Source organism: Salvelinus namaycush, chromosome 13 (genome assembly GCF_016432855.1).
Source record: "Salvelinus namaycush isolate Seneca chromosome 13, SaNama_1.0, whole genome shotgun sequence".
Taxonomy (NCBI): domain Eukaryota; kingdom Metazoa; phylum Chordata; class Actinopteri; order Salmoniformes; family Salmonidae; genus Salvelinus; species Salvelinus namaycush.
The window spans coordinates 46,288,945-46,299,843 of record NC_052319.1 but is presented as its reverse complement, the minus strand read 5'-3'; the positions used below and the strand labels follow the sequence as shown (position 1 = coordinate 46,299,843).

Here is a 10,899-nt window from a genome sequence, read left to right as displayed (position 1 = left end):
AAGGCGTCACTACAGACCCGGTTTGATCCCGGGCCCTATTCCAACCGGCCGTGATCGGGAGTCCCATTGGCTCAGCGTAGTCCGGGTTAGAGGAGGGTTTGGTCGGGGTAGCCCGTCATTGAAAAATAAGAAATTGTTCTTAACTGACTTGCCTAGTTAAATAAAGGTTAAATGTAGCCTCAACAGCACTCTGTAGGGTAGAGCCACGGTGTTGCCGGAGGACAGCTAGCTTCCGGCCTCCTCTTGGTACATTGACTTCAATACAAAACCTAGGAGGCTCATGGTTCTCACCCCCTCCCATAGACTTACTCAGTAACTATGACAACTTCCGGAGGCCATCTTCCAACCTATCAGAGCTCTTGCAGCATGAACTGACATGTTGTCCACCCAATCAAAGGATCAGAGAATTAATCTAGTACTGAAAGCATAAACTACAGTTAGCTAGCACTGCAGTGCATCAAATGTGGTGAGTAGTTAGTAGTAGTTAGTAGTAGTTAGTAGTAGTTAGTAGTAGTAGTAGTTGTTAGTAGTAGTTAGTAGTAGTTAGTAGTAGTAGTAGTAGTAGTAGTTAGTAGTAGTTAGTGGTAGTTAGTAGTAGTTAGTAGTAGTTAGTAGTAGTTAGTAGTAGTAGTAGTAGTAGTTAGTAGTAGTTAGTAGTAGTTAGTAGTAGTTAGTAGTTGACTCAGAGAGAGAAAGACAATAGTTAAACAGTTTAGAACAACTTAATTTCTTTAAAAATGAAGGAGAAGAAAGAGACATTTTGTAATTTTCTTCCACTATCAGTTTCACTTATTTAGCTAGTAAATGCAGCTAGTTTGAATAACTAAACACCCTGCTCAAACAGAGGGATGCTATGTTAGCTAGCTGGCTATGACTAGCCAACACAACACTGGAACTCTTCCAAGTCAAGGTAAGCTTTTGGTTTTATTAATTTAATGCCACCGGGGCCCGCCGGTGTATCTGCTTACTGATTATACACGGCAATGTTACTGCATAATTGTAGCGGGTTTCAGCCGTAGCCTCGGGGTTGGCTACGATAGCCTTGTGAGCGGTAGCTCTGTCCTTTAGCTTAGCGCTCACCTCAGTCTTAATCCATCCCACGGAGCACCATTTAAATCCATTATAAAAAATGGAAAGAATATGGCACCACAACAAATCTGCCAAGAGAGGGCCGCCCACCAAAACTCACAGACCAGGCAAGGAGGGCATTAATCAGAGAGGCAACAAAGGGGCCAAAGATAACCCTGAAGGAGCTGCAAAGCTCCACAGCACAGATTGGAGTATCTGTCCATAGGACCACTTTAAGCTGTACACTCCACAGAGCTAGGCTTTACAGAAGAGTGGCCAGAAAAAAGCCATTCCTTAAAGAACAAAAATAAGCAAACACGTTTGGTGTTCGCCAAAAGGCATGTGGGAGACTCCCCAAACATATGGAAGAAGTTACTCTGGTCAGATTGGCCATCAAGGAAAACGCTATGTCTGGCGCAAACCCAACACCTCTCATCACCCCGAGAAAACCATGTTTTTCATCGGCAGGGACTGAGAAACTGGTCAGAATTGAAGGAATGATGGATGGTGCTAAATACAGGGAAATTCTTGAGGGAAACCTGCTTCAGTCTTCCAGAGATTTGAGACTGGGACGGAGATTCACCTTCCAGCAGGACAATGACCTTGAAGGACTTGAAGGAGCTGGAGCAGTTTTGCCTTGAAAAATGGGCAAAAATCCCAGTGGCTAGATGTGCCAAGCTTATAGAGACATACCCCAAGAGACTTGCAGCTGTAATAGCTGCAAAAGGTGGCTCTAACAAAGTATTGACTTTGGGGGGTTGAATAGTTATGTACGCTCAAGTTTTCTGTTTTTTTGTGTTATTTCTTGTTTGTTTCACAAGAAAATATATTTTGCATCTTCAAAGTGGTAGGCATGTTGTGTAAATCAAATGATACAAACCCCATAAAATCCATTTTAATTCCAGGTTGTAAGGCAACAAAATAGGAAAAATGCCAAGGGGGGTGAATTCTTTCGCAAGCCAGTGTATGCTTGCTTGTGGGCAGAGAAACTGTGGTCTAGGACTTTATCACAACTAGTGGCGAAGGAGACGTGTTGATGGAAGTTGGGCATCACGTGTCTTAGTGATGCAAACATAAAATCCCTGTCAACCAGAAAAGCAGCCTCCGGGTACATGGTTTCCTGCTTGTTTTTGTTTGTACAGAGGGAACAGGACAGGGGGAACAATAGGTTGAGAATTCCACTGCACTAGAGTCAGAACAACATTTATTGTTGATGAAGAGACATACCCCTCCCCCTCTCTATTTCCCTAAAACCGATGCCTTGTCCGCTCTGTGAATGGAAAATCCATCGAGTTGGATAGCCATGGGGGGGTGGGGTTATGCTTGTTGCATCCGTTACGCTAGCTTTGGATTGCTGTGTCTATCAGAGGTGCTTCTATCTTCCATACCCAGTCTGCCGGGGCGGTGTGCCTGACTGACTGTGCCTGTCTTGTCTGTTCACTACTGTGTGTTTTGGAGGGGCTTCAGACACCCATATGGAATGTGCCCCTGACACAGAACTTATTTTCAAGGCAAAGGGATTTTGTCAGAACCTTGATACCTTGATTTTACAGTTTGACAGCCTCGCTGAGAGCTCAATTTTATGTGCAGCAAAATATGAATCGTTGTGAAATGTTTCAAATGTTAAATTAATTTAAATGTATGTACTTTTATAACTCAAAATCTGCTATATTAAATTTAGGCTTTTAAACAGACTTCTATAGTCTACATACTTTAAAATGGCAGAAACACACATGCATCATCCAGGCATACAAAGGCACTAAACAAAGATTAACTTTGGTAATTCTGTGTAAATAATATTCAATTATAGTAAAATAAATGTTTCCCTTTTGCTTTAGATGCTTTGATTACATCCAAATATATTTCATTGCATCCGTTGTCCTTATTCTAGAAAGTGCTATTATGGACCTGGGTTAAATCTATTTCTAAGTGCCAAGCTAAGAAAGGCTGTTGTATATTGAGGTACAGAGTTAATATAGTTTTATATTGAGGTACAGAGTTAATATAGTTTTATATTGAGGTACAGAGATAATATAGTTTTATATTGAGGTACAGAGTTAATATAGTTTTATATTGAGGTACAGAGTTAATATAGTTTTATATTGAGGTACAGAGATAATATAGTTTTATATTGAGGTACAGAATTAATATAGTTTTATATTGAGGTGCAGAGTTAATATAGTTTTATATTGAGGTACAGAGTTAATATAGTTTTATATTGAGGTACAGATTTAATATAGTTTTATATTGAGGTACAGAGATAATATAGTTTTATATTGAGGTACAGAGATAATATAGTTTTATATTGAGGTACAGAGTTAATATAGTTTTATATTGAGGTACGGCGATAATATAGTTTTATATTGAGGTACAGAGTTAATATAGTTTTATATTGAGGTACAGAGTTAATATAGCTTCTGAGCTGCAAATAGCAGAAGAACTGAGACTGCCCTGCCCTGCCTTTCTAAAGTCTTTGAAAGCCAAGTTAATAAACAGATCCATGACCACTTCGAATCCCACCGTACCTTCTCCGCTGTGCAACCCGGTTTCCGAGCTGGTCACGGCTGCACCTCAGCCACGCTCAAGGTACTAAACGATATCATAACCGCCATCGATAAAAGACAGTACTGTGCAGCCGTCTTCATCGACCTGGCCAAGGCTTTCGACTCTGTCAATCACCGTATTCTTATCGGCAGACTCAACAGCCTTGGTTTCTTAAATGACTGCCTCGCCTGGTTCACCAACTACTTCTCAGACAGAGTTCAGTGTGTAAAATCGGAGGGCCTGTTGTCCGGACCTCTGGCAGTCTCTATGGGGGTACCACAGGGTTCAATTCTCGGGCCGACTCTTTTCTCTGTATATATCAACAATGTCGCTCTTGCTGCGGGTGATTCCCTGATCCACCTCTACGCAGACGACACCATTCTGTATACTTCTGGCCCTTCTTTGGACACTGTGTTAACTTCTTGCCGCACGGATCCCTTTAGCGGGATCATTTTCGTAAACAACCGCTGAATTGCAGAGCGCCAAATTCAAAAATAATACTACAAATATTTATATTCATGAAATCACAAGTGAAATATACCAAAACACAGCTTAGCTTGTTGTTAATCCACCTATCATGTCAGATTTTGAAAATATGCTTTACAGCGAAAGCAATCCAAGCGTTTGTGAGTTTATCAATCACGAGACAAAACAGTAAGAACAGCTAGCCCCAAATTAGCTTGGTCACGAAAGTCAGAAAAGCAATAAAATTAATCGCTTACCTTTGATAATCTTCGGATGTTTGCACTCACGAGACTCCCAGTTACACAATAAATGTTATTTTTGTTCGATAAAGATTAGTTTTATAACCAAAAACCGCCATTTGGTTTGCGCGTTATGTTCAGAAAACCACAGGCTCGTTCCGGTCCTGAAAGGCAGAAGAAAATTCAAAAAAGTATCCGTAATGTTCGTAGAAACATGTCAAGCGTTTTTTATAATCAATCCTGTTTTTAAAATACATAATCGATAATATTTCAACCAGACGGTAACCTATTCAATACTACAGAGAAAGAAAATGTCGAGCTACATCGCTCCCGCGCAGGAACTAATCAAAGGACACCTGACGTGTTTTGAAAAATCTCGCTCATTTTTCAAAATAAAAGCTTGAAACTATGTCTAAAGCCTGGTCACAGCCTGAGGAAGCCATTGGAAAAGGAATCTGGTTGATACCCCTTTAAATGGAGGAGGGGCAGGCAACGGAACAGGGATTTTTCCAAATAAAAGGCACTTCCGGATTGGATTTCCTCAGGTTTTCGCCTGCAAAATCAGTTCTGTTATACTCACAGACAATATTTTGACAGCTTTGGAAACTTTAGAGTGTTTTCTATCCTAATCTGTCAATTATATGCATATTCTAGCATCTGGACCTGAGAAATAGTCCGTTTACCTTGGGAACGTTATTTTTCCAAACAAAAATTCTGCCCCCTAGCTGAAAGAAGTTAACTAACCTCCAAATGAGCTTCAATGCCATACAACACTCCTTCTGTGGCCTCCAACTGCTATTAAACGCTAGCAAAACCAAATGCATGCTTTTCAACCATTCGCTGCCCACACCCGCCCGCCCGACTAGCATCACTACTCTGGACGGTTCTGACCTAGAATACGTGGACAACTACAAATACCTAGGTGTTTGGCTAGACTGTAAACTCTCCTTCCAGATCTCCAATCCAAAATCAAATCTAGAATCGGCTTTCTATTTCGCAACAAAGCCTCCTTCACTCACGCCGCCAAACTTACCCTAGTAAAACTGACTATCCTACCGATCCTCAACTTCGGCGATGTCATCTACAAAATAGCTTCCAATACTCTACTCAGCAAATTGGATGCAGTCTATCACAGTGCCATCCATTTTGTTACCAAAGTGCCTTATACCACCCACCACTGCGACCTGTATGCTCTAGTCGGCTGGCCCTCGCTACATATTCGTCGCCAGACCCACTGGCTCCAGGTCATCTATAAGTCTATGCTAGGTAAAGCTCCGCCTTATCTCAGCTCACTGGTCACGATAACAACACCCACCCGTAGCACGAGCTCCAGCAGGTATATCTCACTGGTCATCCCCAAAGCCAACACCTCCTTTGGCCGCCTTTCCTTCCAGTTCTTTGCTGCCAGTGACTGGAACAAATCGCAAAAATTGCTGAAGCTGGAGACTTACATTTCCCTCACTAAATTTAAACATCAGCTATCTGAGCAGCTAACCGATCGCTGCAGCTGTACATAGTCCATCTGTAAATAGCCCACCCAATCTACCTACCTCATCCCCATATTGTTTTTATTTACTTTGCTGCTCTTTTGCACACCAGTATCACTACTTACACACCATCATCTGCTCATCATCATCTGCTCATCTATCACTCCAGTGTTAATCTGCTAAATTGTAATTACTTTGCTACTATGGCCTATTTATTGCCTTACCTCCTCACGCCATTTGCACACACTGTATATAGACTTTCTTTTTTTTCTATTGTGTTACTGACTGTACACTTGTATATTCCATGTGTAACTCTGTGTTGTTGTTTCTGTCGCACGGCTTTGCTTTATCTTAGCCAGGTCACAGTTGTAAATGAGAACTTGTTCTCAACTAGCTTACCTGGTTAAATAAAGATGAAAAAAATTAAATTCAGTTTGGAGTTGTTGGAAGGATTTCAATACTTAATTATCAAAAAGAACATTCATCTTGAGAATACCAGCATCATTCCAACTTTGAAAGCCCATATACAGACAGGATAGTACAAAGTCAGGATTATTCACAATTGGTGACAGAGAAGAATGGTAATTCTTTATTCCAAAATGCTTCCGTACTCGATTCCAAGATTTCAGGGTGTTTTTAATTATAAGATCCTCTTTTAAACCCTTAATTGCATTTACATTGCAAACAAATGGTAGGTAGGTCAAAGAACGAGACTTATTTGGAACCAATTGCCTGCAGATCTAAGAAGAAGGAGGAGTTATCATCATTCTTTATCCAATCAACAATTGATCTAATTTGTGTGGCCCAATGGTAATATATGAAATTATGCTAATCCTCCTCTTTGTACATGCAACTGATCGATTTTTTTTGTTTAAATCCAAGATTCTTATTCTTCCACACAAACTTACAAATCAAACCATGTAGCATTCTAAAAAAACATTTTCAGTGGATAGAGCATTCTGGGAAGTGCATTCCTTTAAATAATGCTAATTATTCCAAGCATTGAAGGTATTTCTTAATAGTTTTAAACACATGATTGATATTAATTTTCAATAGCTCATCAAAATAAAAAAATATTTAAAAAAAAATCCCAGGTATTTGAACGTGACAGCTGGAACAGAACATGTGCTAAATCATCAGAGTTTCTTATTTTCCAAGTGGGTTTGTTTCCCAAAATTAATCTTATAACCAGAAAAGTAACTGAAGGGATTAAATATCTGAATGAGCATTGAGACAGAGGATAAACTCTGCTAGTTTCATAACCAAAGCAAATAAGAGGGGAGATTGAGGACACCCTTGTTTTGTGCCTCTACCTATGAGGAAGGGATGCAATACTGTGCCGTTTATAGGAACACCTGCTTGAGGGGCTGAGTAAATAAGTCTGACCCAGTCAGCGAATGCCTCTCCAAAAGACACTTGTTGCAGTCTTTCGGGATCTAATCTAAACATTAGATCCCGAAAGACTGCAACAAGTGTCTTTTGGAGAGGCATTCGCTGACTGGGTCAGACTTATTTACTCTCCACTAGAGCATCTTGATCTTTAACATACTGCTGTACTTCTAACAATCTCCTGACAGAGTAGGACTGCCTATTTTGTACAAATCAGTTGGGTCTAGAACCACAATAGTGGGTATGATAAGATTTAGCCTCAAAGATAATAACGAATCAGTGTCATCATTATCAATCACCTGAATAAACATCTGCAGCAGGACTCGGATAGTAGAGAATTATTACATTGCCAATTGAACCTCTGGGGGGTTTGGATTGGAAATAAGGAAGCTGGAATGAAACTGGGCGGGATTGGAGATATGGATAGACCCAATAGTACATTTCTGAACTAAATCAGTGGTGATCCGGGGGAACATACTTTTTTTGCACACTATTGGTTAGAGACTGTAAGTAATGCATTTCACTGTAAGGTGAACGGCACACGTGACAAAGAAACTTTGATTTGATTTGAACCAGAAATAAGTCAATCCTGCAGTATGATTTATGCAGATTAGAAAAACATCTGTAATCTCTATTGGCAGGATTGAAAAGTCTCCACACATCCGTTAGACCAATCTCATCTAACATTTGGTGTATAGCTTTTGACCTAGAGCCTATCTATAATGTAGTAGGCTTTGGTTGCTTGTCAAGATTCACACCAATCACCACCAGTATCAGCTATACTCCAAAACCAGATTTGTTAATCTGGTGAAAAAGAGACGAAGAATGAAGAGAGCCATGTAGGGAAATCTAGCAGCCTCATAATAATCAACTTTTAAATTATTTTATTTATTTAACCTTTATTTAAGTAGGCAAGTCAGTTTTAAGAACAAAGTCTTATTTACAATGACGGACTACACCCGGACGAACCCGGACGACGCTGGGCCAATTGTGCGCCGCCCTATGGGACACCCAATCACGGCCGGTTGTGATACAGCCTGGATAGAATACCTTTTTAAGAGGCAAAGTGTCTAGGATCAGGTCCCCCGTGTTATTAATTAGGACGTTAAGGGGCAACACTGATCCTAGATCAGCACTTTTACTCTGAGACACTTTGTGAATACAGGCTCTGATTAAGTTCTAGATTCCCCTAGATGTATTTATTATTTTGTTCTGGTCTTTTAGTTTTGGCTAGATGGGGTACAGCTACGGACAGAAGTGACTTTAGCTCAATTTCTAAAGTTGTCCCCGAAGCGACTGGACCATGCAACTTTTGGTCAGTCGTTGTACTCCATCTAGGTAAAAACCTGGCATTTTTCCCCCCCTGTGTCACTCTTCTTACTTGCTGTGCTTCCTGTTTCAGACTCACACTTCCAGGCCTTCACGGGCTGATCTGATTGGCCGTTGCCCGTCTGACCCCTGACCTCTGAGCCTGAGGTAAAGCCCAAACAAAACAGTCTCCTCCTCCATCATCAGCTCCTCCCACCTTCACTGTTGCGTCATCCAACCCTTCATCCCATCCTGCCCCCGACCCCCCCACCCCCTAGAACACCACTAAACTCTGGGTCCCACCAGCAGCCCATCTGTTTACTCTCCAAACCACAACCTACCCTGTGTTTTGCCCTCCGATACTCCCCGTAGTAGAAGACCTGAGTAGTAGACCTCTGGTTATCACAGGAGAACATAGAGGATAAGGAAGTGAATGTACAACTGATTTTTTTGTTGCTGTGTTTACAGTAGGATGTATGGAAGTTAATATAACCTTTTCAATAGTCAGAATGGGTGAACCTTGGAGAGGGAGGCAGGATGAACAGATTGGGGGTAGATGTAAGGGGAGGTTTGATTACAGGATAGCTAGTAACTAGTTAACCCAGGATGATCAGGATAGCTACTAGCTAGTTAATCCAAGATGAACAGGATAGCTAGTAGCTGGTTAACCCAGGATGAACAGGATAGCTACTAGCTAGTTAACACAAGATGAACAGGATAGCTACTAGCTAGTTAACACAAGATGAACAGGATAGCTACTAGCTAGTTAACACAAGATGAACAGGATAGCTAGTAGCTAGTTAATCCAAGATGAACAGGATAGCTAGTAGCTAGTTAACACAAGATGAACAGGATAGCTAGTAGCTAGTTAATCCAAGATGAACAGGATAGCTAGTAGCTAGTTAACACAAGATTAACAGGATAGCTACTAGCTAGTTAACCCAGGATGAACAGATTGGGATAGATACGTATAGATGTAGACTAGAGAGAGGTGTGCTGTAACTCCCAGCAGCCTTTGCTGTGGCTCTAATGTTGCGTCCATATCCGTTTGCTCCCAACAGGTCAAAGGTCAAATCTCCCAATGGTGCGCCTTGTCTCTCAGCCCGCCCCCTTCGGCTTACTGTTGTCTCTCAGCCCGCCCCCTTCGGCTTACTGTTGTCTCTCAGCCCCCCCCCCCCTCGGCGTACTGTACCAGCTGAACACTTTTCAAAGTTTTATTTGAAAAAGAAAAGTAAACTGACAAAATCAAATGTATGTACTATGTATGTGTGAGTGTGTGTGTATATAGCTAAATTAAATGAAAGACTCTTTGTAAAGAATTTTCAACCATAAGATACTCATCCACATTAAATAATTAGTATTTTAACGTGTCTTACAAGAAAAGTGTCCTGGAAAGCATTTTAAACCACGACTACATTTCAATGTGTTTCAATATCATGGAAATGTATGATAATAAAGTAATCTATATATGAATTGAAAGCTGATCAATTTGCCACACACCTTGAATGTTAGCCTGGTTGTACCAGACTGAAACTTTACACTGAGCACCCCCTCACATCAACCCCCCCCAAAAAACATGAAGGTATTATATATGAAAACACATGATTATTCCTCCACTTCCAGCTACATCTGGTCTCCCATACAGGGACCAACCAGGACCGACCCTGCTTAGCTTCAGAGGTCAACCAGCAGTGGGATGCAGGGTGGTATGTTGCTGGAGTGAATGTGACAAAACTTGCAACTGGAGAAAAGCCAGCGTAAGCAAAGGCCAGGGTAACATTACCCAAGGCCAGGGTAACATAACCCAAGGCCAGGGTAACATAACCCAAGGCCAGGGTAACATTACCCAAGGCCAGGGTAACATTACCCAAGGCCAGGGTAACGTTACCAAAGGTCATGGTAACATTACCCAAGGCCATGGTAACATTACCCAAGGCCAGGGTAACATTACCCAAGACCAGGGTAACATTATCCAAGACCAGGGTCACATGACCAAAGACCAGGGTCACATGACCAAAGACCAGGGTCACATGACCAAAGACCAGGGTCACATGACCAAAGAGAGGGAAAATTGCAGGAAAGAGGGAGGTGTTTTATTTAAAAAGAGGGATGCGTTCTTATAAATAAAGTATCGCTGAAAACTTTTTTCATCCATCTATAATTAATTTGCTCTCTGATTTAAACATGATCTCCCAACCATAGTTTCAGTACAAAGCTCGGGGACGCAGCTAGAGAAATGCAACCACTCTCTAATCCATGCTATGAATGAAAGGACTGACCATCCATGAGATAACAATGATAGTTTTAACCCCGTTTTTAGGCTTTACAGTGTTTGTTTTCATCTATGTTTTTAACATGTGAAACTGCAAATACCACATGTGAAACTTCAAATACCACAT

General features: G+C 41.2%; 1 long non-coding RNA gene across 1 annotated transcript; it reads left to right on the top strand.

The window, feature by feature from the left end:
• Positions 1–7,246: 7,246 nt before the first annotated feature.
• Positions 7,247–10,645, top strand: LOC120058575. The gene is made up of 2 exons (XR_005478031.1): positions 7,247–8,668; positions 9,562–10,645. It is a non-coding gene; the product is annotated as an uncharacterized LOC120058575 (long non-coding RNA).
• The last annotated feature ends 254 nt before the right edge of the window (positions 10,646–10,899 follow it).